Source organism: Episyrphus balteatus, chromosome 2 (assembly GCF_945859705.1).
Source record: "Episyrphus balteatus chromosome 2, idEpiBalt1.1, whole genome shotgun sequence".
NCBI classification, from domain to species: Eukaryota; Metazoa; Arthropoda; class Insecta; order Diptera; family Syrphidae; genus Episyrphus; species Episyrphus balteatus.
This window is the reverse complement of record NC_079135.1, coordinates 46,763,296-46,789,555: the sequence shown is the minus strand read 5'-3', so window position 1 is coordinate 46,789,555 and position 26,260 is coordinate 46,763,296. Positions and strand designations below refer to the sequence as shown.

At 29.1% G+C, this 26,260-nt stretch overlaps 1 protein-coding gene across 4 annotated transcripts in view; it reads left to right on the top strand.

Moving 5' to 3' along the window:
• LOC129911692 (regulating synaptic membrane exocytosis protein 1) overlaps window positions 1-26,260 on the top strand; it is a 247,748-nt gene that overhangs the window by 28,707 nt on the left and 192,781 nt on the right. For 2 of the 4 annotated variants that reach the window (XM_055989557.1, XM_055989560.1), the window contains exons 1-2: window positions 1,253-1,327; window positions 1,419-1,539. The exons of the other annotated variants lie outside the window; for them this stretch is intronic. The gene's annotated coding sequence lies outside the window, so the exon portion shown is untranslated. Of the gene's footprint in view, window positions 1-1,252; window positions 1,328-1,418; window positions 1,540-26,260 lie in introns of those variants that run through there. 4 annotated transcript variants of the gene reach the window in all.

Below are 26,260 nucleotides of genomic sequence, written 5' to 3'. Positions count from 1 at the left end.
TAATAAGGTCCTACTTTTGACCGCTTTTAAATTTAGATACAGGCCGCAGAACCGTTTTCTTGATGTCTGATTTTCTCCTTAGAAAAGTAATCAATTCGAACAAAAATGTTTATACAGACCTTATTGTCAAAATTAAAAATTAAATTATGGGATTTAAAAAACAAATTTCAATTTTTTCTTAAACTGATCGATGAATTTTTTGAAATTTTACTATGTCGATTAATATATCCTTATTTTTGCATACCTATTTTTTCGTTTGAAATTTCTATAAAAAAAAAAAAAAAACAATTTAAAAAAAGGCTTTAACGATTTTCAAAAAAAAAAATCTAAAAAATCCTTGTTCTACAAGAAATTTCATGGTATACTTTGTTTGGAGGTCAAAACTACTTAAAGAGATGTTTTTTTCTGATTTCAAATGTAAATTTTATATTATTTTCAAGCTTTAATTACATTTTTTATAAAATTATATGAATTTTTAAACATTTTTAGTATTTGAAGCAACGCACGTTTAACATGAGACACAAAACGTGTGACCTAGTCGTGCATTTTATTTATTTATTGAGCTTGAGAAACAAATGCTCCTTCTTGACCTCCCTTCTCCCTTTTGACTCCTCTAACAAATGCCCTTGACTCAATATTCTATTTTCTGAAAACCAATTACTCTTAAATCCCATTCTTATCCCCTAACTGTCCATAATAATGAAAATCAACTAAAAGCTATTGAATTCTATACAAAGATGCTATCCAAAAGAGGTCTATTCACAGGTTACACAACTCTGCACATGGGACAAGATTAATTAGAGAGAAATGTCCTGAACAACCCAAAGCTTCCATAGAACCAGAGAGGAATTCAATACTATACCACCGAGCTGCTGCTGGGTTAACATTGCTTAATTCTCAAGTGAAGCAATTTAATGAGTAGTTTTATTTTTCATTCATTCTCTCTAGGGCAATTCTTTGCACCGAATCAAATTGTGTCCTTGGGTATCTAGTTATACTTACTGGACTTGGATGTTGATTTTCTTTTTCTTTTTTTGTTGGAAAATGATAGGGTTTGGGGACTTTGTGTCGTCTTTTTCAAATGAAACCCCTTTCGCAATGAATTGGAAAAAAAATCTTCTTTTTTATGAATAGAACTTGAACTAACTAATCACTTGTTTTAGGAAATAATTTGAGAGAAAACTTTTTCATAATATATTTGACATTATGGAAAAAATAAAAGTATGTTATACTTTTATTGTCTTTTTTTATTTTCTTAGCACAGAAAAATATCTTAATTAAGAAAAAAAAATTGTTTTTAACAAAATTTTTCCCAGAATGTGTTAAGGTAAAAAAACTTATACATCCTGTCTTTTTTTTTGCATTTTATATTTTACGCTGGAAGGATAAAGAAAATAATTAGTATAAATCTTCCTCAGGCAATTAAAAGAAACATGAAGCTAAGACGACAAACTCCAACAGAAAAAGAAAAACTTTAAAAAGTTAACCCAAGGTTTAAAGATGAATAAAAATAATTTGCTCGAAAATGAAGGCATCAAGGTAAGCGCAATAAGACTGGCAGTAATACGAGTAGGTATTATCCATTCCTCATTCATCTATTTTATATATATTTTCCTTGCGAAATAAGGCGGAGATTATGTGGGAAATTACTACGGTTCGCTAAATAAAACGAATCCTTTTTCTTATGTTTGAAATGAATAAAAGTAATCTTCACCAAAGCAATACAATTACAATAAAATAAGGCCAAAGGATATACATATACTATATGTACATACCTACATTATTCACGTATACAAGGAAAGCTTTCATTTCAGGCATTTGACACTCACAAAGTCAACTTCATAATTGCTTTACCTTTTTTGAAAAAGGAAAATGTGTTTTGTATGTGTACTTGTGTTTATTTTAATAGAAAACATTTGCATAAAATCGGATCAATTGTTTAAGAGAAGATATTAAGGTTAAACAATATTGAAGATGGATATGACTTGAATAGCTAATTCACTATTGGCTTTAAAATTTCAACACTAAAACTTTGAGAGCATTACGAAACAATTTTTTGATATTTCAATTCAGAATAGTAAAAAAAAATCAATTTGGCATGAATAAGGGTCAAAAATGTTGTTTTCTTCATTAGGAAGTGAGAAAGTCACGCCCGTTACATCTTATTTGATTATATTCTCAGAAAACTATAGAAAGAATACTTTTAATATTAAAAACAACGAAACAAATTAACTTACTAAGTTTTAATGTACTAAGATAGTTAACTTAATGAATAGTTTAAAAAATAAGAACGAAAACGTACAGATATCTGCCAAAACCCTTCCATGGAATTATCCAAAATTCAATTTATTTTTTTTTTACTTATGGCTCTAAAAAAAATTAATTCCATTTTATATAGAACCATGAAAAACACTATTTGCGAAAAAAAACATAAGGTTCGTTTTTCAAAGGAGAAAAAAACATAATTAATGAATTTGATTTCAGATGCAATTTTAGAAAAAAATCTGAATTGTAAATCTAAAAAAATACCCCAAATACGTTTTCTAAAATCTTATTGAATTTTTTTTTAAACCCAAACATTTATTAATGCCAAACTTTATTTTTGGTTTATATCAAAGTTTTTAAAATTGTTTTGTACCTACAATTCGTTAAAGTTTAATCATTCGCTTTAGAAAAATTCAGAAATTAAAAAAACAAAACGGTTAACGATTTTCAAAAAAATACTAATGGTTGTATTTTTTTAAACAAATTGTTAACAAATTTTTAAAAAAATGCACGACTGGGGTCGCACAAACTTGCTCTTATGGTAAAATTTACTTTAATGTTAAAGCTTTTTATTGAAGAAAATTAGAGAACATTTTATATATTTAAAAAATCTCATAATGGTTAAAAAATAAATAAAATCTTTTTTTTTAATTGACTAAACACCGTTTTAAATGATCTTTTACACAAAACCAAGTATGGCATTTGGTTTCTTGCATAAAAACAATTTTTAGAAAAAAAATTCGAAAATCGTTGGAGCCGTTTAAATAAAAAATTTATACAGGGTGTCCCAAAAGTAGTGGATCAAACGAAATATGCTGATAGGCCAACTTAAGGGCTTTCAGAATTTGGTAACTTGTTCATCCCAAATCCTTACGGTTTTCGATTTAATGCAGTTTTTGTGAAATTTCGAAAAATGCCTACTTTGCATCAGTATTTTGCTTCCTCCGCTCATAATTGATTTTTGTTTTTTACAATTCTTCCACTAAAACATTGCCTAATAAATAGGAAATAATTAATTAATCAAAATATTTTTTATTTCATACGCCATTTTGTTGCAAATTAATTAACAGTTCCATGTTTTATAAAAACTCAATTTCTTACTTTTATTTCAGAGCAGCATCCCGAAAAAAATTTGCATGGTGTGATACTGGTTTATTATTTTAAAAACTTGCCGTGTTATTGCAGTTTTCAAAAATGTATAAAAATTTGCAAAGTTGAAATTAGAACGAAAGATATTACAATTTAAATGCAACAAAACAGGGCTTTTCAGATGAAAATAACAAAGAAAAATAAACACATTTTCTCGACTGTTGTTTGTTTATTTCTTTTTGAATAAAAGTCTTCGACTGCAATAACACGGCAAGTTTTTAAAATAATAAATAAGTATCACACCATGCAAATTTTTTTCGGGATGCTGCTCTGAAATAAAAGTAAGAAATTGAGTTTTTATAAAACATGGAACTGTTAATTAATTTGCAGCAAAATGGCGTATGAAATAAAAAATATTTTGATTAATTAATTATTTCCTATTATTAGGCAATGTTTTAGTGGAAGAATTGTAAAAAACAAAAATCAATTATGAGCGGAGGAAGCAAAATACTGATGCAAAGTCGGCATTTTTCGAAATTTCACAAAAACTGCATTAAATCGAAAACCGTAAGGATTTGGGATGAACAAGTTACCAAATTCTGAGAGCCCTTAAGTTGGCCTATCAGCATATTTCGTTTGATCCATTACTTTTGGGACACCCTGTATATAGGTAAATTAATATAAATAAATGTAAGTAATTTTCTAACATTTTTCAAAAAAAAAATTTGTATGCCATTTTGAAGAAATAATTAATTTACACATAAAATCGAAAATTCAAAATTTTTCACCAACCCGTTTTCAAAAAATTGATTTTTCAAAAAAAAAAAAAATTTCAAATATTTTTTAAAAATCCAAAAATGTGTTTTTTGAAAATGTTCTAAAATTTTAATATTACCTTTACCTAAATGCTTTTGTATAAATTTTTTTGTTTAAATCGGGTTAATCTTGTACGAGGTATTCAGAAACCAAAAAAACAGTTCTATGGCAGGTACCGTTAATAACGGTACAAAAAATATTTTTTTTAACAGACAAAAAAAATCGTTTGAACCGTTTTTGAAAAAAAAAATAACTTTTCTATTTCCGTTATATGGCAGGTACTGTTAATTTTGGTCATACAAAAAATTTCAATTTCCCCCCTAGGGAATCACCCAAAACTGCTAACTAACAAGTTTTAAGAAAATCACTTCACCAAAAGTTCCTAATGACACCAAATATTTGAATAATACAAGTTAGTTGATAATTAAAAAATAAATACGAATAATAATAAAATAAACATTAAAGATTAAGTACCCCACCTTGCCACCATATCTCCTAACTTTTCCAGATTTTGAATAAATATTTCTCTCAAACAATTTATTTTATTTTAAAGCTAAAGTTATTAATCAATTTTTGTTCTGTTTGTTTTAAATTTATAACTTTGATTTATAACTTTTTATATTTATGACAAAGTTAAATAAAGTCTTTTTATGAGAAATACCTTATACCTGAACCATTATATCCGAGATAATCGTTTTAGGATTTAAATCTTTTTTCTTTTTCAATTTACAACCAAACAAAAATTCCATGAGCAGCTTGTCTTGAAATAAATTATAAACTCAAGACATAAATGGCATAATTTGTCTTCCATTTTCCATAAGAAAACACTTTACATCATTTGATATAATGTATTTAGTATACACATACCAACAATTCCTATTTGTTTATTTTTTTCTTACATCAAATTTCAAATGCTCAGCAAACAAAGCAAAACATTTCCAATATTTCAATTTGAAAATTCCAACATTCAATGTTCATAGGGATAGGACGCATTATTATCACTTTCTAAGAAAATAAAAAAAAGTGAACGAGAGAGTAAAAAAAAACCAAAACGAACTTTGCTTTATGAATATTTAATTGCGTTCCCATTTCCATCAAGCCACCACCACCACCATTACCATTACCACCACATTCAAAGTACGTATAGAATAACGTTTGATGAAATTCCAATATAGGGTAAGGTGGTATAAGAGTGCGCATTTTAGACAAAATACCAAATAAAACAATAACAAAAAAAATTTAACTACTTTTTTTATATATAGTTTTTAGTTTAGAATCAAAGCAACGAAAAAAACTTAAAACTGGTAACAAAAATGTATTAATTCAAAAGTTATAAACAAAATACCACATTAGGAAATTTGCGCACTCTTATACATCCTATTGTGTAAGAGTGCGCGGCTTAGTTTGTAAGAGTGCGCAGCTGCGCACAGGTGTAAATTCGCACAAAAGTCACAAATAAAACTGCCTATCTTTAAATAAACAGAGTATTTTTCAACCCATCACTCCTTGCATGAGGAACAATCAATTTAGTCTTCCATTAATGGTTCCGAGAAAATTTCAATATTTCCTAGTTACTTTCATTCGCTTGTTTTTTGTAAAACTTGTATTTGGTTTCTTTTTGGTTGGAATTGCTTTTTCTAGCTGCTGTTTGCTGGTATATGGACAAATGCCAGTTATTTTGAAGCCTTGGATAGCATCTACTGCTCTTATAACCCGCGCACTCTTATACATCATCATGGTGCGCACTCTTACACGCTCAGACATGTAATCGAAGAATATATATATATTTCACAATGCACTTTATGACCAGTCATACGTGTTCCTCAAATGTTTCTTTTTGTCGACTTTTTAATGTCCCATACTTTGTTTATTGTTATTTTTTGTTGTTAAGCGGAAAATTTAATTTGTTTGGCAAGAAATATTGGAAAAAAAAGTGCTAAAAAACTTAAACTTAACTAGCACCTCTGTTTACAAACACATTTGCATGAAATTTTGACAGCAGATCAAACTCATTTAGATCTTTCCAAAATAAGTGCATTCAGTCTTATATTCCCTTTCAAACCGTAGAAAATGGCCTTGCGCACTCTTATCAACCGCGCACTCTTATACCATCTTACCCTACAAATAATACAAAACAAAGGATCTTTAGTCCTTGCCAAATAATAGCAAGGCGAACGAACGGAATATAAATTAATAATCGAACTCAAAGTGTGTGTGCATTTCCATTTCCACTTTCATTTCCCTTTTATATATAGGGCACTGCTATAAACTGAAGAGCGAGCCTGACTGACGACGCGTCGGTGACGAGGCACATGATGAGCCTTCTATATGTATTTTTTGTTGAACCAAGTTCTTAGGGTAATTTTGTAATAATGGGACGTTTTGGTATTAGTAGCTGTGGTTTTGTTTTAATATCCCTACAGGACTTATAAAACAACAAATTGCTATAAGCGAAATCATAAACCGTAATGTTGATAGTCGAATAAATGGAGAAGGGGGAGTGTTGGCGGCTCTATTTGATTTTTAGAGAACTTCCCTTCCCGAATTCACAAGGAAAGACCATGACGAAATTACACCAGGCTGTGAATTTTTTATTTTATATTTTCCAAGGAGTTTGAGGACAACACGATAGAGAGTATGGCAGAAGCTTTTTCTTAATTGTGTGCTAAAAGGGAATGTGGCATTGTCGCGCAATCCTAAGCTCCACCAACTTGGTGTGAGAAGCAATTACATTTGTAATAAAAATGAAACGAGTAATAAAAAAAAAAATACCAACCCAGCCAAGAGGTTGATATTAGCAAGTTTTGAGAAGACGTTATTACTTTTTAAATGATTTTCGAGAGATGATTTTTATATTTGTGTTAAATGAAGAAAAAAAAATTGTCTCTTTTCAAAAATAAAGTCTGTTATTTTCGAAGGATCAATTTCAAAAATAGTGGGGAGGGTTTTATGCAGCCAAAGACATTGTTTTTATTTTGTAACTTTCTCACAGAATAGTAATCTCTTTTAGTATTTAAAAATTCCTCAGTCTTTACTAGAAATTTTCTTATTTCTTATTGTTTATACTATCAAACTTAATTTTAGACTCTTACATTAATTGTTAATTTATGAAACAGTCAAATTTCTGCGAATGGATGTTGGAGCAAATAATTAATTTTATTCAACGATAAAAAAGTGTTATCATCAAAATTTAAAGCATTTTTATCAATTTTTTGATTTTTAACAAATTCTTAAGTAAAACGCTTCAAAACTACACCTATTTTATATTTTTTTTGTACGTTAAATTTGAAAAATAAGTCGTGTCGGGGTAACATTAATATGGGGACTTGAAGCTTGAAGAAAAAAATCTTGTATTTGTTTCGAAACATTTTAACTCATTAAAATTCAGCAATATTTAAGATATAGGGACATCCTAGTACACATAAGGGAGGCGCAAATCAGATAAAATAAGCGCTCGTACCAATCGTATTAAGTTTTTCTATTTTTTTGCTTAATTATTTACGTATTACAGTAAACTTTCAAAAATACATTTAAACGTCAAGTACAAGATGAATTTGATATAGAACAGTTAGTAGAGGGCTTAACTGAAGCAACAATTTAGTACAATGTATACTTTAACCCTGGAATTAAATAAAAAATACAAAAAGGTAAGAGATTAGTAATGAAAGTATACATTGTGATAGGTACACTGGGGTGTATACGTACTTTTTTTTTTTTTTTTTTTTCTTAATAAAAGGAAATAAGTGGCTCGTCCTATTTATAAGTGTAACACATGGTGTCCTATATTATTAGGAAGATCTTGATGAGTTTAGTATTTGTTCGTGCCACTGCACTGCAAGAAAAAAATTACAATAATTTTACTTCCAAAACTTTTCACAAGAAAAATCGAATCCAGCACACAAAAAATTTCCAGACCGTTTTTATCATTTCTTACTAAATTTAGGGTGCTGATTCCGAAAAAAACATTAGTTTTTTCAAGCAGCTCTAGTTCTTAAATTATTCATACAAGAAAAGGCATAGAAATTCATAAAAATTAGATAGAGCTCCTAGAAAGCAATCAGTGTGATATTTAGGCTAAGTGAACCCAAATACATTAGGTTCGACAAAAGATTTGCTGGAAAATGTTAACAAACAGTTAAAATAAGCATAAAATTAAATTAGTACGAAATTATCCCCAAAATGTGGAAAACTTAAATATTTCAAAAACTAGAGCTCCTAGAAATAAATACAATAATGTATGTAATCTAATTAGGTTTAATAATAATTTTTCTGGAAAATTCTAATAAACGCTCAAAGTAAGGAAAACTGAAAAATTAGTATGAATATTCCTCAAATATGAAAAATATTTCAAAAACTAGAGCTGCTAGAAAGAAACCAATATAATTTTTGAGCTAACTGAACCCAAATCTATAAAATTACATATAAATCTTTCTAGAAAATTTTAAAAAGTTGAAAATTGTTGGCCAGTGTTATTTCTCTGGTGAATTTATTGCGATTTGGGTGAATGTATTTGGCAAGGAATTTCCTGTTTTCAACTACCAGCAAATAAACAAAAAGAAAATTCCACTTATTTTTTGATTTTCCTCTTTAAAGTGATGGTAGTTTTTTAACGACCGATAAATAGACAATTACGATCAAATGATTAGCTCTTGGAACAAAATGAGAAAACTATTTACCAAAATCAAGTTTCCGGTGAATTTTCCGGATTTTTTATTAAACAATAGATTGTACTTAAATAAATCAAAAACAAAAAAATTTGCCTTACCAAAATGTTAACAATATACAATCTGTTTTGTTTTGTAATTTTGTAAATTGAATTTTTATGATATTTCAATAGTCTGGCATTTCTAACTTAACAAAAAAAAAAAGAAAAAAATAAAGATTCTATCAAATGTTTTGTGGTAAAACATTTTTTTAATCAGTTTACACATCATTCAACCAGCATTAATAAATCTCGTTAGGTATGGGTAGGTACCTAATCCTGTGTTTTTTTTTGTTTCTTGTTTATTTATTTATTCAGAAAACCATTAACGACTGCCTCGTTTGAAGCCCCAAATTGTTTTTCTCTCACTTTATCGTCATCGTTGTCGTATAATATTATTCTCTACACCTACTCACCATTATGGTTTGTTATATGAACAATGGGCACGTTTACAAGCTCCCACTTGTATGGTTCATTATTATTCATTGTTCCGTTACCAGGACATAAATATTCCTTTATTACATGTGTTTACGGAATTCTGAAAAAAAAATTCTTTTTTTAACCAAAAAAAAAAAGGAAAAAATTAAAAACATCTATAAGTAAAAATGTTTATTTATATTTTTTTTTTTCAATTTTTATTGTGAAAACAAAAAAAAAATTATCTGAATTTCTGAATGATAATTAAATTAAGCCAATTGAAAGCAGTCAGTTGTTCCCCCAAATCGCTAATTACTCATAAACCGCATATAGAGCTACTCCTGCCAACTTTTATATGTACATACACATTTTTATCCACCGACAATTAAGTCCAAATAAATTGAAGAGTATTTTCATTTAAGTTTTCTTTTTTTCAGAAAATTAAAAGGTAAAAAAAAAAATATTTATGTGTATATGAATTAATTTTATCGATCCTTTTTCTTTATCCTTGCCAGTCACATTACAGTAGTCACGTTAATATTGCCAACCACACATTATGATGATTTGGATTCATTTAACAGTCAGCCTTCTGGCAAGAGCTCTTCTGAATAACTTTTTTTTTCCAATTTCAATTATTTTATCGATTCCATGGCAAAGGTAGATATTGGCATGGGGATGCAGGAAATGGTAGATAAAATGTATTGATATTGAAAATATAGGTGTGCCATGCGGTTTACCATTTTTGTTTTTTTGTTTTACCTTATTTTAATTTAATGACAGGACTCCCTGATTTTATGCCTTTTTCATATAATGGAAACCATGCTGGTTGTTCAATTTATGATTTGTGTAATTAAAAGTTCAATTGAACAGACTGACAAGTGGAAAGGTAAATATAAGTATAAAGTAGATTATTGTATGCGAGAGGAAAATATTATTTGAAATGGATATCAATTTTATATGCTGTTGGTATAAAACTGTATAGGGTTTTATTATTGTTCTAAAATATTATTTTTGATGTTACTCAAATTAATTTAATTATTTTTATAAAGGACATATGAGTATAAGTATGTATGTGTGGGAGAAATAATTATAATAATTAATTCCACAAAGTCATTGGCTTTGATATTTTGTTTGGAATTAATTATTTTGCAGGTTTTAATTCATGAGAATGTATAGTATAGAGATTTAATTCAATTAAAATTAAACGCAAAAGGGTTGACTCTATTTCCAGAATATAAATATACTTCTGTTTATATTAAAGTTATTTAATGAAAAATTACGTCAATAGTTGACGTCAGTACCTACACTAGGAAGCTTAGAAAATATTTTCTTTTCGTTCTGCACGTGAAAGTAAAAAAAACTTATCAACTTATCAGTATTTGAAAATAAGTTATATGGGGCCTTTTACCTCACTTTCTTAGACCTATTGAGAACAAGAAATAAATTCTAGCAATGGGTTGGGGTAAATTCTGCCGATGTAAAAATTTTTTTTTTTTTTTTTCAAAAATTCTGCTTTACAAAATTCTATTTTTCAAGATTCTAGTTTTCAAAATTCCGCTTTTTCTAATTCAGCTTTTTTACATTTTGGAGATCCTTTTAAAATTTTGCAGAATTTTGTAAGATCTGCGCGCCATTCAACATTTTCAAAACAAATCAACTCCTCGCAAAACTTACAGATTAGTTGGTTACTTACTTTGTCAATATTTTTGATATCAAGTTTTTGTTTGAAGTTTTAAATGATAAATATTTTGAAAAAAAAAAATGTAAAAAATCCATTAATTTATGAAATAAAAATGAATATAAAAAAATTTTAATAAGAAAAGAAATATTTTGTATCGTTTAATATTTTTAACGGAACATACACTTAATAGCAAAAAAAAGGAATCAAATAAATTACACTGGTTAACAAAATTAAACTTTTTTTTGTTGCCGAAACAAAAATATACCTTTCTGAAGGTTTTTGGTGTGCTGAACTCGAATCCGAAGACAAAAAAAATTAATCAGCTCCCGTTTTTGAAATATTACCGTTAGAAAATGCAGTACTTCGGACCTTATTCTTTTATACAAGGAAAATTGTTTGAGCATATTTAGTAACGGTTTTTAAAAGAACTATTTTTCACCTTTTTAAATCTGTTTAAATCTTTCCGATATCTTTTTTACTGCTCGAGATATCCTCAGTTGTTTGGTATTTTTATAAATTTTATTACGTAATTATCTCCTTTATGATGTATGAAGCCAAACCCACTTACTTCATTTTAAGATATCTCAGGCAATACAAGAGATATCGAAAGAAGGTAAGGAAAACAGTTCTTATAGAAACCGTTACTAAATATGCTCAAACGATTTTTCTTATACAAAAGAATAAGATCCGAAGAACTTAAAAAAACATTTTTTTGCATTTTCTAACGGTAATATCTTAAAAACGGGAGCTGATTAGTTGTTTCTGACTTCGGATTCGAGTTCAGCACACCAGAAAACCTTTAGAAAAGTATATTTTTGTTTCGGCAACAAAACCCTTGTAAACCAGTGTTATATATCGTCACTTTCAAGACAAAGTGGAATAAATCGAAATTTGTCATTTTTTAGTTTAGAGCACAGAACTGATTAAAAAAAACGCAATTTTTCTGTGTAATCAGCGCTTTTCTACTTCTTCTAGCTCCCACGTTATGAAAAAGTGCCCCTGTTAATTAATTTTGTATACATCAATGGCATTTCTTTAGTTATACTGTTATCATAGATAGGATTGGTTTTGTGTTTTCGAAGAAAACGGCACAACTAAGAAAATACCCCATAAAAAAAAGCAACCCGGTAGGTTTTTTACATCATTTCGGCATTTTTTGGCGTGTTATACTGTTCGTAAGTCCGGTTCTGTAACTGAGTTAAAAAGCTACACGTGGTAGAAGTGAAACCCTAAGAAATCATTTTTCTTGCGAAAAAAATCGAAAAAGTCTACCTTTTTTTATTCTATCTCCTTTAAATCCACCCACCTGTAATAAATTTTTATTACGGTACTTCCTAGACTGGTGGCTGGTCATCGCCAACAGTTCTTCACAGGTGTTTTGAGGTATTTTTCAATTTTTTCAATTTAAGATTGTGTAACTTGTAGAGCACGTACCGTTATGTGTGATATATCAAATAAAAGGTTAAAAGCATGCGTACTAAAGTTATATCAAATTTTTATGTACACTAGATCAAAACATATAACGTGTGCAGAAAAAGAACATCTTTGTACCGTTATCTCAGAATTTTGAAATTTTGCACAATTATAGTTTATTAAATTACCTATCTTCAGTACAAATTTCATTCATCTATCTATTAAAACAAAAAAGTTATAACAAGTTGAATGTTCTTGTCGCGTTTTCGTTTCATCTTGTTTCAAATCACTACGATACTAAAGAAGTTTTCACTTCAAAAACTTTTATTCCTAGGAATAAGCTCTATCCGAGGTTTATCTGATTATTGAAAAATTTGCCCTTAAAATAATATAATATTTTTATATTTTTAGTTTTGTCTTTTAATACCGTGCAAAACGGCACTTTTTCCATAGAAGCAGAAAAAAAAAAACAATTTCGAAAATAGTTCCATTTTTTGGAAAAACTCCAAACTATTTTTTTTTAATATTGCGTTTTCTATAAAACTTAGTATACAATCTCATAGCAAAACAAATGCAATTTTTCAGTGTACCTACATAACTTTTGAGTTTTGTTTTTTATTGACAACGAAAATAATTTTTTAATGATTCAAAAAACTTTAAATGTCTCTCCTGAAAATTAGCAAATTCCGACTTATGCCACTTTGCCTTGAAAGCGACGATAATATTAAAAACCAAAATTGCAATGGATAAAATATTTTTTCTTCAAAGTCTCATGTTAGCGCTATCTGTCAATAAATTGCATGTTAAATGTTTAATTTTCCAGATATACCCTTTGGTTTCAATTTCAGCCTTTTTTCCTTTTTCCCTATTATGTTGATTTATATAAAATGAACGGATTTTTAAGTTCTTAGCATTGAGTTAAAGTTTTTGTTTCAAGCATTTTAAGAAATATTTGTAATATTTAAACAACAAACAGTTAGGAAAGTACTAAAGTTGAATTACATTAATATACAAATTTTGAAAAGCAGAATTTTGAAAGACAGAGTTTTCGTGAAAAAGCAGGATATTGAAAACCAGAATTTTGAAAAACCTGAAAAAAAAAAATAAAATAATAAAAAAAAGAATAATATGCAGAAAAAATTCAAATTGATAAATAAAATTGTTTTTATTTTTACCAGAGTAAGGAAAAACCAAACGGAGAGATTTGTTTATAACCGACTTTTGTCTGTCAGTCAGTATGTCAAGATAATCTATGTTGAATTATTGGTAAAATTCAATTTAAATTGAAATTTTATTTTTTTTTACCAAAATTATTAAATCAGTTTGAAAAAATTGATTTAAAAAAAAAAAAAAAAAAAAAAAATAAAAAGTTTAGTTTGGAAAATTTTTCCTAGTTGTTATATTAAAATGGTTAAATGACTTACCATTTACGAGAAATTAGAAATACAGAAATGAAGAAAATTGTTTTATTCTTGGTTCCATTAATAACATTCAATTTTTTATTTGTTATTTCTAACATTAAAGTATTTTTTTTTTAAATCAAAACCTTTAAAGCTGCCTTTGCGAAAATTGTTTAAAAAAAAACAACATTTTCAAACTTTATTTTTTATAAAAAAAAAAAAAATCAAAAAGTAAAAGTTTGTAGTTCTTACCTACAGTATGCAATTATACATACTATTATTTCAGGTAGTAAGAGCTATTGATCATTATGTTTTTTAACAGAATTATATCAACATTTTAAATATAAATAACAAACTTGCTTGATTAAAACCATCTTATAACATTAATTCCGTGTTTGGTTATATTATTCATTATAATTTCTCCGAATTCTCAGCTCAGTACCAAAGCTAAACACAATTTGAAGAATTTTCCAGGAAATAAATATATAACGATTAAAATGGAAAATATTGTAGAATGGGTCATATAACACGTACACGTACATACTTTTGCTTTGAAAATTTGATTAATTTGTTATTATTTAATTTTTTATTTTTGTATGTAATATTTGCAGAAAATTTTTATCCTTGTGCATTATTTTACAAACGAATAAAATACGTTTTAGCATTTTACATCACTTTATATAGATTGTCTCAATGTTATAATTTTTAAGTCCAAAATATGATGCTCTGTCATTTTTCCTGAGTTTGAAGACCTTTATCTTGAGAATCAGACAATTAAAACCTTAACAAAAGCTTTTTAAAACACTAATTTCGAGTATATTTTAAGAGTTTTTTTTTTTTGTTAAATTTTTTGTAGGTAAGTTTTTATCCTATGAAAACTCTCAAATGAATTTTTTTGTTCTATTGGTCAGATATTCTAAATTGATTATTACAGACTTAAAAAAATGACATAGAATCATATATTTCATATTTAAAATAAAAATGTAATTCAATTTGTCCTTCAAAAATTGCAACTCGGTTAAAAAAAATCGATTAAAACCTAAAAATAGAAGGTACCCTTTTGAAATTTGGATATTAAAAAAACTAAAGTTTGGAATTTGTTTTTTTCTTTTTTGACACGTAACCAATACTTGCCTTTTAAAGGAAGTATAAACACGAATGACGTACCTAGGTATATTTCAGAAATTTCATGAATTCATTTTTTCAAAAGAATTTCCAGGAAATTATGAAATTCAAAATAAATCGTGTGTTGGTGTCAAAGTGTTTCGCAACCTTTTGTTTACACTGTTCTTTATAGCCCACTCTTCCTGTTTCGAGAGCATTCCAACCAAACCAACCTATCAATTCCAAATGAACAACATAGGGTTTGTGTTGCTGTGACGATTTATACTCAAAGAGGACATAAAATATTTAAACAAAACCGAGCAGCTGAAGAGCTTGTCAAATAAGTTGCCAATTATATTCGAATAGATACACAACATTGTAGGTTGTTTGGTATTGCAATATTATGTAAGCTTAAGGCTGAAGAGCTCACATAAAATACTTTCAATATCCTCATATGTATATTATATATATTTGTTTATATTATTGCTCCTCTCTAGTTGAGTGGGGGATTTGTTGGGGGGCAAATAATACCAGGAAACACGGTATTCAAACTCACCGAAAATACGAGAAATATGGTAATATTACCAGTGCCGGATTAGCCTCAAGGCAAACTAGGCAGCTGCCTAGGGGCCCCACTTCAGCTAGGGGCCCCTCGCCCTGACTACGAAACAAAAAAAATTTCAATAAAAAACAGCGTTACATTTGTATTTTTTCGGTATTTTTGATTAGGGAAAAATGGAAAATCAACCCAGAAAATGGGAAAACAGTCAGCTCAAAATATACCACGTTTAAATACCAAACGTTCTTTTTACAACATTTAAAATCAAAATTCATCATATTTATACACCAAATTAAAAAAAAAACTACTTCTTCCCATGTGCTTCACCATTAATATTTAAACTTTAAATCTCTTCTTAAAAAAAAACATTATTATTACCTACTGGTCTATTCGAATATTATTCCAACGACATCGAACCAGAGTTTAGCTACAGATGGTGCCATTCAAGCTCTTCATGTTGCAATCAGTGAATATGTCAGAAAAATCTGAGATTGTGCATGCAGAAAAGTTACTCAAAATAATATTAGATAAAATTGTCCAATAAACGTTCCCAACTTGTATTGTAGCTTAAGAATCTACAGAAGTTTGATGATTTCTAACGTCTGCTTCTACACGAAGATTTTGGAAAAGAAATTGGTATCGTTTATATTGAATAGCTCTATTGTTGTTAATTTTAACAAAAATTGACAAAGGTAAGATTTATTAACAGTAAAATTATCTAAAATATAATATAAAAACCAATTCCGTGAGTTAATTAAATAAAATTTTATAGTTGGTCAAAGTGCGGGTTTGTCTCGCAAGGTAGGAGCAAAATGGAATTTTTTCATATATCTGACGAAGTTTGTTGGGGTAGTATGAAAATTATAAAATTTTATTTAATCAACTCACGTACCTAATTGGTTTGTATATCATTTTTTAGGATAATTTTATATTTAATAAATCTTACATTTGTCATTTTTTGTTTACTAGCCGACCCAGCCCTCGAAATTCGAGTGCCAATTTCTTTATTTTTTTTTTTATTTGCAACAATTTTGAACACAATAATACCAAAATAGTTTCTTTATTTTTTATAGTATTTGTTGTTGTTTTCTTACGATTAACTACACTTTTTACACAGGAATATATAATATACCTACTTTTTGGTATATTTTAAGCCTGATTTAGATATTGTTGAACTACGTTTTAACTACGCTCAACTACGTAAAAAAAGTATCGAAAAAGAAAATGCAAAGTGTAATCTCCTTAAGGGCATTGTGTTTGCACCTTGCATTTCAATTCAATTCAACCTGTTTCATGTTCCATTCGTTCAAATTCCATCCGTCAATCATTCAACCTCCACCAACTTCACTCAAATTTGTCATTCACACCATTTTTTTTTTTTCATTTAGCTTGTAGGAACATGAAAACAGACCGAGTTCTTTTTGCGATTGTGTATGTGTCCTTTGACAACAATTTTAACACGTACGTCAATCTGAAATCAAAACAACTTCTGCAAAATAAAACCAGAGATTCCTTTGATCAATAATTTTGTTTATTTTCTTCGGTAATATAAATTCAATTAAATCAAAATCAATAGAAAAATTGCAGATATTATTAAGATCTGAGTAAAGATGAAGTAGAAAGTTAATTATTTTGGCCGTATGCTGTCGTTTTACAGAGACAAAATATCCTGAAGACAATCACGGGAAGAAAAGTCACAGTAATTTGACTTTTTCACAATAAGTATGCCAGGAAAAAATATATTTTGATCGCAAATTGTTTTTCTTTTATTTATTTTATATTTTTCCGCAATAAAAAAAACGATATTCAATTAGAATTTACTCTTTATTTGAAGTTGGTTTTCTCAAATTAATACGAAGAAATCTTTTAGCTTGACGTTTGAGAAATGTCAAATCTTCCAGGAAAATTTTAATGAATGCGTTCAGACAATTAATAATGATTAAAGATATGTTCACATTTATTAAAGGTGCGTTCAGGTGTAGATCTTCATAATATACAGTAGTAAAAAGGTAATCCGTGGTACTATGTGGTGATAAGCGACATTTTTTAATCAAACAAATCAATTCTTAAGGCATTACCACGACAACTGCGTCGCACAACAACGTTTTTTTTATGTTAAAACCATAACTACAATGACCTAAAAAGTGAAAAAGTGGGAAATTTACAAATTAAATTTTTTTTTATTTCTTTCTAGCAATATTTGTTTTTTTTTTTAATTTTTGGAAAAAACTACCAAACATTTTTTTTGAAACCAAAAAATAAGCTTTTTGCATCATTATTTTTTATTTTGTCGTCGTAAAAACTGTCATAAAATGAGTTTGAATCTATCACTTTTTGCAAAAAGTTGCCGTTGTAGTTATACTTTTAAAGCCTTGAAGCTTAACTACAATGACCTAAAAAGTGAAAAAGTGGGAAATTTACAAAAGTAAAAAAATTTATTTCTTTTCAAGCTCCATTTGCTTTTGGAAAAAACTACAAAAATTGTTTTTCAAACCAAAAAATAAGCTTTCTGCATCATTATTTTTAATTTTTTGGTCGAAAAAACTATCACAAAATGAGTTTGAAAATGTTGACTTATTGACTTTTAGCATTAAGTGGCTTTTAACTACATTGGCTCAAAAAGTGAAAAAGTACAAAAGTGACAATTTTCAAACGCATTTTTGTATGGTTCTTCGGGCTAGAAAATTAAAACAAAAAATGCGAAAACCATATTTTTTTTGTATAAAAACAATTTGTTAAAGGCATAACTACAATGGCCTAAAAAGTGAAAAAGTGGGAAATTTACAAAATTAAAAAATTTTTATTTCTTTCTAGCGCTATTTTTTTAGAAAAAAACTACAAAAATTGTTTTTTTTAAACCAAAAAATAAGCTTTCTGCATCAATATTTTTAATTTTGTGATGGGAAAAACTGTCACAAAATGAGTTTGAAAATGTTCACTTTTTGACTTTTTGCAAAAAGTGGCCGTTGTAGTTATACCTTAACTCTTTTTTACAAAATTTTCAAATTCATTTTTTGACAGTTTTTCTTACCTTAAAATCAAAAATAATGATGCAAAAAGCTTATTTTTTGCTTTAATAAACAAAAACAAATAGCGCTAGAAAGAAATAAAAAAAATTTAATTTTGTAAATTTAATTTTTTTTTCACTTTTTAGGTTATTGTAGATAAGGAACAAAAAAGACGTTTTTGTTAGTTTTCCCTGAACCTCATAAGAAAAACGCTTTGCCATGCGGCGATAAAATATTAGTGCCTTTTATGCAAAAATGTAAACGTCTAAAAGTGAAAACTTGGTAAAATGGTAAAGGAACTGTCAAAGTCAGCTATTACATGAAGCCGCAAGAGGCTTGACTCTTTTTTCGAAATTTCTTTTGATAACACACCCACAAAAAAAAAAAAAGTTCTGACCTGGGGTTGCGACTAAGTTTTTCATATAGTTTTTGGGTCGCTGAAACCGAATCTGGAGTCCGTTTTTACCCATCACGTCAGGTTTTCGAGATAACCTAAAAAAATGTCACGAAAACAAAAAAATTTTTTCTCTGATCTGGATATGCGAATATGTAAATCATATAGTTTTTGGATCACTGAATCCAGATTCGAAGTCAATTTTGCCCTATCACGTCAGGTTTCTGAGATATCCTCAAAAAATGTCAAAACCAAAAAAATTAAATTTCTTATTTGGGGTTGCGTCTAAGTTTTTCATATAGTTTTTGGGTTGCTGAAACCGAATTCGAATTCTATTTTTCCGTATCGTGTCAGGTTTTTGAGATATCCTCAAAAAATGTCAGATAAGAACTTTTTTTTGAGTTTAGACATTTTTTGAGGATATTTCAAAAACCTGACGTAATACGCCAAAATAGACTTCGGATTCGGTTTCAGCGACCCAAAAACTATATGAAAAATTTAGTCGCAACCCCAGGAAAAAACTTTTGTTTTTTTGGTTTTGACATTTTTTTGAGGATATCCCAGAAACCTGACGTGATAGGGCGAAATTGCCTTCGAATCTGGATTCAGTGATCCAAAAACTATATGATTAACATAATTATTCGCACATCCAGATCAGAGAAACAAATTTTTTGTTTTCGTGACATTTTATGAGGTTATCTCGAAAACCTGACGTGATGGAGCAAAACGGAATTCGAATTCGGTTTCAGCGACCCAAAAACTATATGAAAAAATTAGTCGCAATCCCAGGTCAGAACTTTTATATTTTTTTGTGTAGCTGCCCTACTAACAATTTTGCTTCTATAATGCTTTAAAGAAGCAACAATTGCATCTGTAAAGCTTTATAGAACCAAAATTGTTTGTCGGGTGTGTAATCATTCTGTGAGGCGCGTACTATTACACGATGCCTCTTGAGTCAAGGACTCAAATTTGACATTTATCTTTTGAATTAAAATTTGTTGTTGTTGTATTGCACCAAGAAGCAAAAAGAAATGTGAGGGAATGTTGAAAAAAGAAAAAGTGGAAAAAGAAACGTCAAAAAAGAGTCTCGGACTCACGACCCACGACTCTCCGGTCGGATAATTTTTTCTTTCATCTTTTTTCTTTTTTGCACTCATTATGTTTAAAAAGAGTCGCGCCTCTTGAGGCTTCATTGCCTCAAATTCTTATGTTCTTTCAAGAGAGAAAAGGAAGAAAATAGATTAAATTGGTATCAAAAGTGTTTACAAAAGTAATAGACTTGATTTTAATAGAATTCGATTTTAACAAAAAAATTCATGGTAATAAAACAAACATCTTACTTTCTAAACTTAGATAACTAAATCAATGAAAGTTAACCATAGTTTACGTGCGGTCTTAAAACAACGCACCAATGTGAACCCACCTTAATGTTTTTTGATTTTCGCTGAATGCTTTCATTCATTCATTTAGTCATGAATGACATTTCATCCCAGTCGCTTGGAAATTTTCCAATAGAATTCCAGTTGTTTTTGTTTTTGTTTTGTTTTTGTTTTTTTTTTATTTTGTATCGAATTTTAATTTGTTTAATTTCGTTATTTCGGTTAATAAAAAGTAAAAAAAAAATGTGATTCTGCACATCTACGCGTCATTCTCTTTCGTTCCGTGTATAATTTATGCCCCTTCGGTTTTTGGGGGCCCGGTAATTTGTACCACAAAAACTATGCTCGCCGTTTTATTATATGATGATTTGAACAACAATGGAGCTATTCAATAAAAACGATACCAATCTCTTTTCCAAGATGGCGGCTGCTCCCGACCTCCTGTCAGCCAAACAAATTAATTTTTATGATAAGGACAACCAGCAAAACACATTCCATGAAAAAAATTTTGAAAAATGTGATTTCATGCCCATATTTTGAGTAATTTTCCTTGGCTATAATAATAAAATCAAAATTGAAACTTTTTCATATGATTTCTCTTTCCAGTTTTATAATGAAACCGTAATGCCGACTTATAACGAGTCAATTTTCGCCGTGCGGCGAAGCTTTTCGGCCTCAGTCGAGTCGAGTGAACGTTAGGGCTGCCAGACATCCCGATTTCAAGGGGACAGTCCCGACATTTGGACCCTGTCCCGATATCTGTCCCGATTTACAAACTGTCCCGATTTTGTCCCGACATTCCGATTTCCTTCAAAAACTTTGGGAAAAAAAAAATAAAAATTTTAAGCAAAAAAGCTTTTAGCTTCAATTTATTAACTCTCAAATAAAAAAAACTGGCAAATCGCATAGAATTTTTAAAACTTCTTTTTTTAAAAGGCGACGTTAAATTTTATGGAAATTTGAGATTGTTGCCTACATTTATTAAAAGATACATCAATTGACATTTTTTTTGATGATTTTTTATGGATAAGGCCCAATGTATTGACTATCCATTAAGTTTAAAGACGCCATTAAAAAATAAAAATTTTTCAAATCGCATACGAATTTAAAACTTTCCATTTTATATGGTGACTTTGAATTTAATGGAGAGTGAATAAATTGGGACTAAGTTTAGTTTTCAAAAAATGAAATTTTGAACAATTCATATTTTTGCGTGAAATCCACAAAAATGTAGAAAATAAGTCAAGGAAAATATTGTAATCACACACGTGATTCTTTTTATCTGTTTTTAATAATTTTCGATTTCAAGTAATTTTTTGGTGTACCGATTTGTCCCGACTTTTAAGACCTATTGTCCCGACATCAATTAAATTTTATCTGGCAACCCTAGTGAACGTAAGCCGTACGCGACTAAAGTGACAATCCCCATACTAGAGTCGACTTTAAACGTGAGACATATCATGTGGCTAAAATCGACTAGTGAAAAGTCGGCATAGGTATACCTACTTATACCTTTTGAATCTAAGACATTTTCTTATAACTTATCGTTAATTAAAATTATCTGTGAACCATCAAGTTGCTAAAATTTTTTTGTTGAGATATCACTGCAATATTTATAATGGTTATTTCAAAACTTTTAGTTTACATTTATAAAATGACATGATAGGACACCAGATTATATCCGATTAGTCTCTAGTAAGTTACCTGCACAAATTTCTAACCTAACTTAAAAATAGCTTATGATATTGAAAAAGCATCGGAAAAGGGCCCAAGAATTATTTTGCCTAGGGGCCCATGACATGGTTAATCCGGCTCTGAATATTACAACATACATATTACATAGTTTATCCCTACCTACGCCAGCACCAGCATACTGCAGTAACAGAGGATTGCAGGATCGAGGATATCATGTCCTTTGGTTTTGTTGAGTCGACTGTTTTTTATTGTGATTTGTGAATACGAGAAATTATTACAAAACAAACACACACAATTATTACGTGTATACACGAGTGTGTACAACTAAATTTTGGTTTACGTAAATTTAATTTAAATTCAGAGAAAAACAGGATATATCTACTATCTTTCACCAACCATTTTGGTCTTTTTTGAATATTAGTCCATCTCACACAAAACAATTCACAACCCAGATTGGAATTAGCCTGGATCCAAAACAATGCCAGTATTTATACGGTTTTTGTGTTGTGTATATGAAGATCTAAAAACTAATCAAGAAATAGAGAAATCCTTGAAAGCAATGAAAATTTATGTAATTTACATTCACTATGTACCATAACCTGGAGGTGTTTGTCTTTTCATTAAGTTTGTTTATGAAAAGGTGATGATAAATTATGATGATGTTTTGTCTCACTCTCTATCTATCTCTCTTGTCACATGTTTAAGTAGGCGTTGATAATGTAATTTTCGTAGGAAATAATTTGAATATGATACTATGTTGGGAGAAGGAAACTAATTTATTTGCATTCAAGCAAGGGCAAAACGTTTAACAAGCTCAAGGCGATATGATTTTGTTAGAAGAAAAGACCTCATCTGTATGTATTATATATCTAAAAATCAACAAGTGAATTTGATTTCTTAAGCAAGAATTTAAGGATAAGACTTGTTTGCAAAATTAAGATGCTTTAGTCTGTTTCTCTTGTCTAATAAATTAAGAAGGTAAATGTGAGCTTCTTGAAATAATAGACCAAAAGTTAAAATAAACTTTTAAATGAAGGATGTTTAAGAACATATAAAACCACATGAGTTAGAGATGAATGGCAGAGAATTTAATAAACTTCTACGAATCACTGCAGGATTTCGGCTGTGCAATTTATTCCTTTGGTTTGCTTTCTTATTAATAGCTTTATCTAATATGTAGAAAAAATGACACTTTTGATTCTATTTTCAATTGGTGGCAATTTTTTAAAGCTGTGTTGAAAATAAGTAGTAAAATTTTACCTACACCACATGATACTTGAACGCAGAAAAATGATGGGTTAAAGACAACGTAAAACTCGTGTTAAATCAACAGAGAGTTTGCTAATATGGCACCTGCAAACTAACCAGGGTTAAAATCACACGAGTCGACTCGGTTATTTAAAATTGTTTACTCTTACCCACTATCTTGGATAAATTGTATTGAAATCTTAGATTTTAACCGAGTTTCTCGATCATTATACCTATACAAGTTGGTGGTTTAAAATAATCTTATAAAATGGTAATTTTATACAACTTAATTTAATCCAGGCGACTTCGTTGACTATAGCAACGAGAACTACGTAGTTTTTTTTAACCAAGACTACGTTATTTTCTAATTTTGTAATTAAATTCATTCCTGTAGGTAACAACCTTATTCAAACTAAAGCGCAAACAAAATCAGTAGAATTATGACATCGTTCAAATATAATCAAACAGCTGTTTCACCAGTAAAAGCTTATTGAAGAGGTTTGATTAGATGAGTTAAAGAAAAATTGTAAAAAAAGACAAACAAATCATACACTTTGAAAGCGTTTTTTTTTTTATCCAATTTGAGACGTATTCAATTCTCATTCAAATTATGTAGCAAGATAATGAAGTTTCTTGTTCTCCTTATTTTTTTAATTTTTATAAAGGGTCATAAAATAAAAATTATCTCTTTCGTGAAAACATCACAAAACGTATTTTTTGTATGAACCTTAATTGGAATGTTATGTTTGTCGATGCAAAATGTAACAAATAAAATGCAAGACTGGGTCACGCGTACTTGTTCTTATGGTAAATGTTGCTTAGGATGTTAAATTTTTTTATAGCATTCATAAAACAAAAATTTTATTTCAATTTTGTCATTAACTTTATAAGAATTGTAAAAACGAATCAACTTTTTTTTTAACTCCAAAAACACCCTTTCAAATGATTTTAATCTTTAAACTGAGTATGCGATTTAGTTTCTTGTATAACAAAGAGTTTTTGGATTTTTTTTTTTTTCGAAAATTGTAGGAACCGTTTAGTTTTTTTTTTTAAGAAATATGTAATTTCAAAAAATTTTCAAACAAAAATATTGGTTTGTTATAATGAGAAAAATATTATTTGACACATACAAAAAAATTTAAAAAAAAATATCAAAACCTTTTTTTGTATATGTATATATAACCTTTTTTTGTGCAAAAAGATTTTTTTGCGAGGAAGAAGTAAAATCTATGAATATTCATAAAAAGTCAATGATTTAAGAGGGAACTTAAAAAAATGTTTCAAAAAAATATAAATGGATGAAGTTTTAAGATTCTGATTATCATTTAAATGAAACAATTTTAACAAGTTAAAAAACTGAGAAACTTATGTGAGTCGCATTTTGAAGTTTTCTACTGATCGGTCTCCTTGTGTTAAAAGTAATGTTTAAAAACATATACGATTTTGGCTAAGGCTGTAAAAGTAACGACAAAATGAGTACCCGCATGTGTACGTTACTTTTGATACTAGTATTCGCATCAATAACATCGTTACTCGTTACTTTAGTATGTTTCGAATTTTTCGTATGTTTCGTTACTTACGTTACTTTCGCAAGCTTTGTACGTTTCGTACATTTCTAGACCGAGAGCCGGGAGCAGATTTCTTGCGTGAGAGGTAACCGATTCATATGAATGTCAGAGGTAGCGTGGGTAATGGTGATGACGAATACCTTAGTCTGCCTGCATTTATTTGGGCCGTTGTCGAGAAAAAGCGCATCAAAAGTACCATTTTTCTGAAAATCGATTTAGTGAGGGTAACCACTTAAAATTTATTGATAACCAACGCCACATACTCACTGATAACAAATATACCAATGGCAGACATTTTTAGTGCGGCCAAAGCCCCGGCAGACTGTCCCGAAAATGCGTTTTTTTTGGCGTTTTTAGACTTTGGGGTAACCACCCAAAATTAATCGCATCCTATAGCGGTGGACTCCCTGATAACAAAAATACCCATGGCAGACATTTTGAGTGTGGCCAAACCCTCGGCAGACGGTTTTGAAAATGCAGTTTTTCTGAAAATTGATTTATTTAGGGTAACCACTTGAAATTAGTCGCATCCTGTAGCGGTGGACTCCCTGATAACAAAAACACCCATGGCAGACATTTTGAGTGTGGCCAAACCCTCGGCAGACGGTTTTGAAAATGCAGTTTTTCTGAAAATTGATTTATTTAGGGTAACCACTTGAAATTAGTCGCATCCTGTAGCGGTGGACTCCCTGATAACAAAAATACCCATGGCAGACATTTTGAGTGTGGCCAAACCCTCGGCAGACGGTTTTGAAAATGCAGTTTTTCTGAAAATTTATTTATTTTACTTTTTCACATAACTCGCGTATTATTGGACCTAGCAGAAAAATTTGTATAGCAATCTTAAAGACAATTGAATTTCCTACAGAACATGTTAAATAAGTTTTTTCGATTAAACCTTCGGTTTAAGAGTTAGGGTGGTTTTTTTGAAGCAAGTCAAAGGGTGATTTTCTTATTTTCGTCATATCTCTTTTATTTGAGCTTTTTTAAAAATTAATTTGAAGTAAAAGTTGTAGATCTTTTTATTACCTTCATTTATTACATTAACGGTTTTTCGATTTGACAGACCGTTTTCGATCTGTAGGAAAAAAACTTCAAAAAGTTTGCAATTTTTTATATAGCTTTTTCCTATATAAAAAATTGCAATCTTTTTGCCCCTCCCCGCCTAAAACTATACAATTTTTTTCTTGCCTGAGTGCAACCTACACGCCTAGGTTTTTTGTTACATCTATTGCAAATTACCCTGTACTATGTAGAACCTTTTTCCTATCTAAAAAATTGCAAACTTTTTGAAGTTTTTTTCCTACAGATCGAAAACGGTCTGTCAAATCGAAAAACCGTTAATGTAATAAATGAAGGTAATAAAAAGATCTACAACTTTTACTTCAAATTAATTTTTAAAAAAGCTCAAATAAAAGAGATATGACGAAAATAAGAAAATCACCCTTTGACTTGCTTCAAAAAAACCACCCTAACTCTTAAACCGAAGGTTTAATCGAAAAAACTTATTTAACATGTTCTG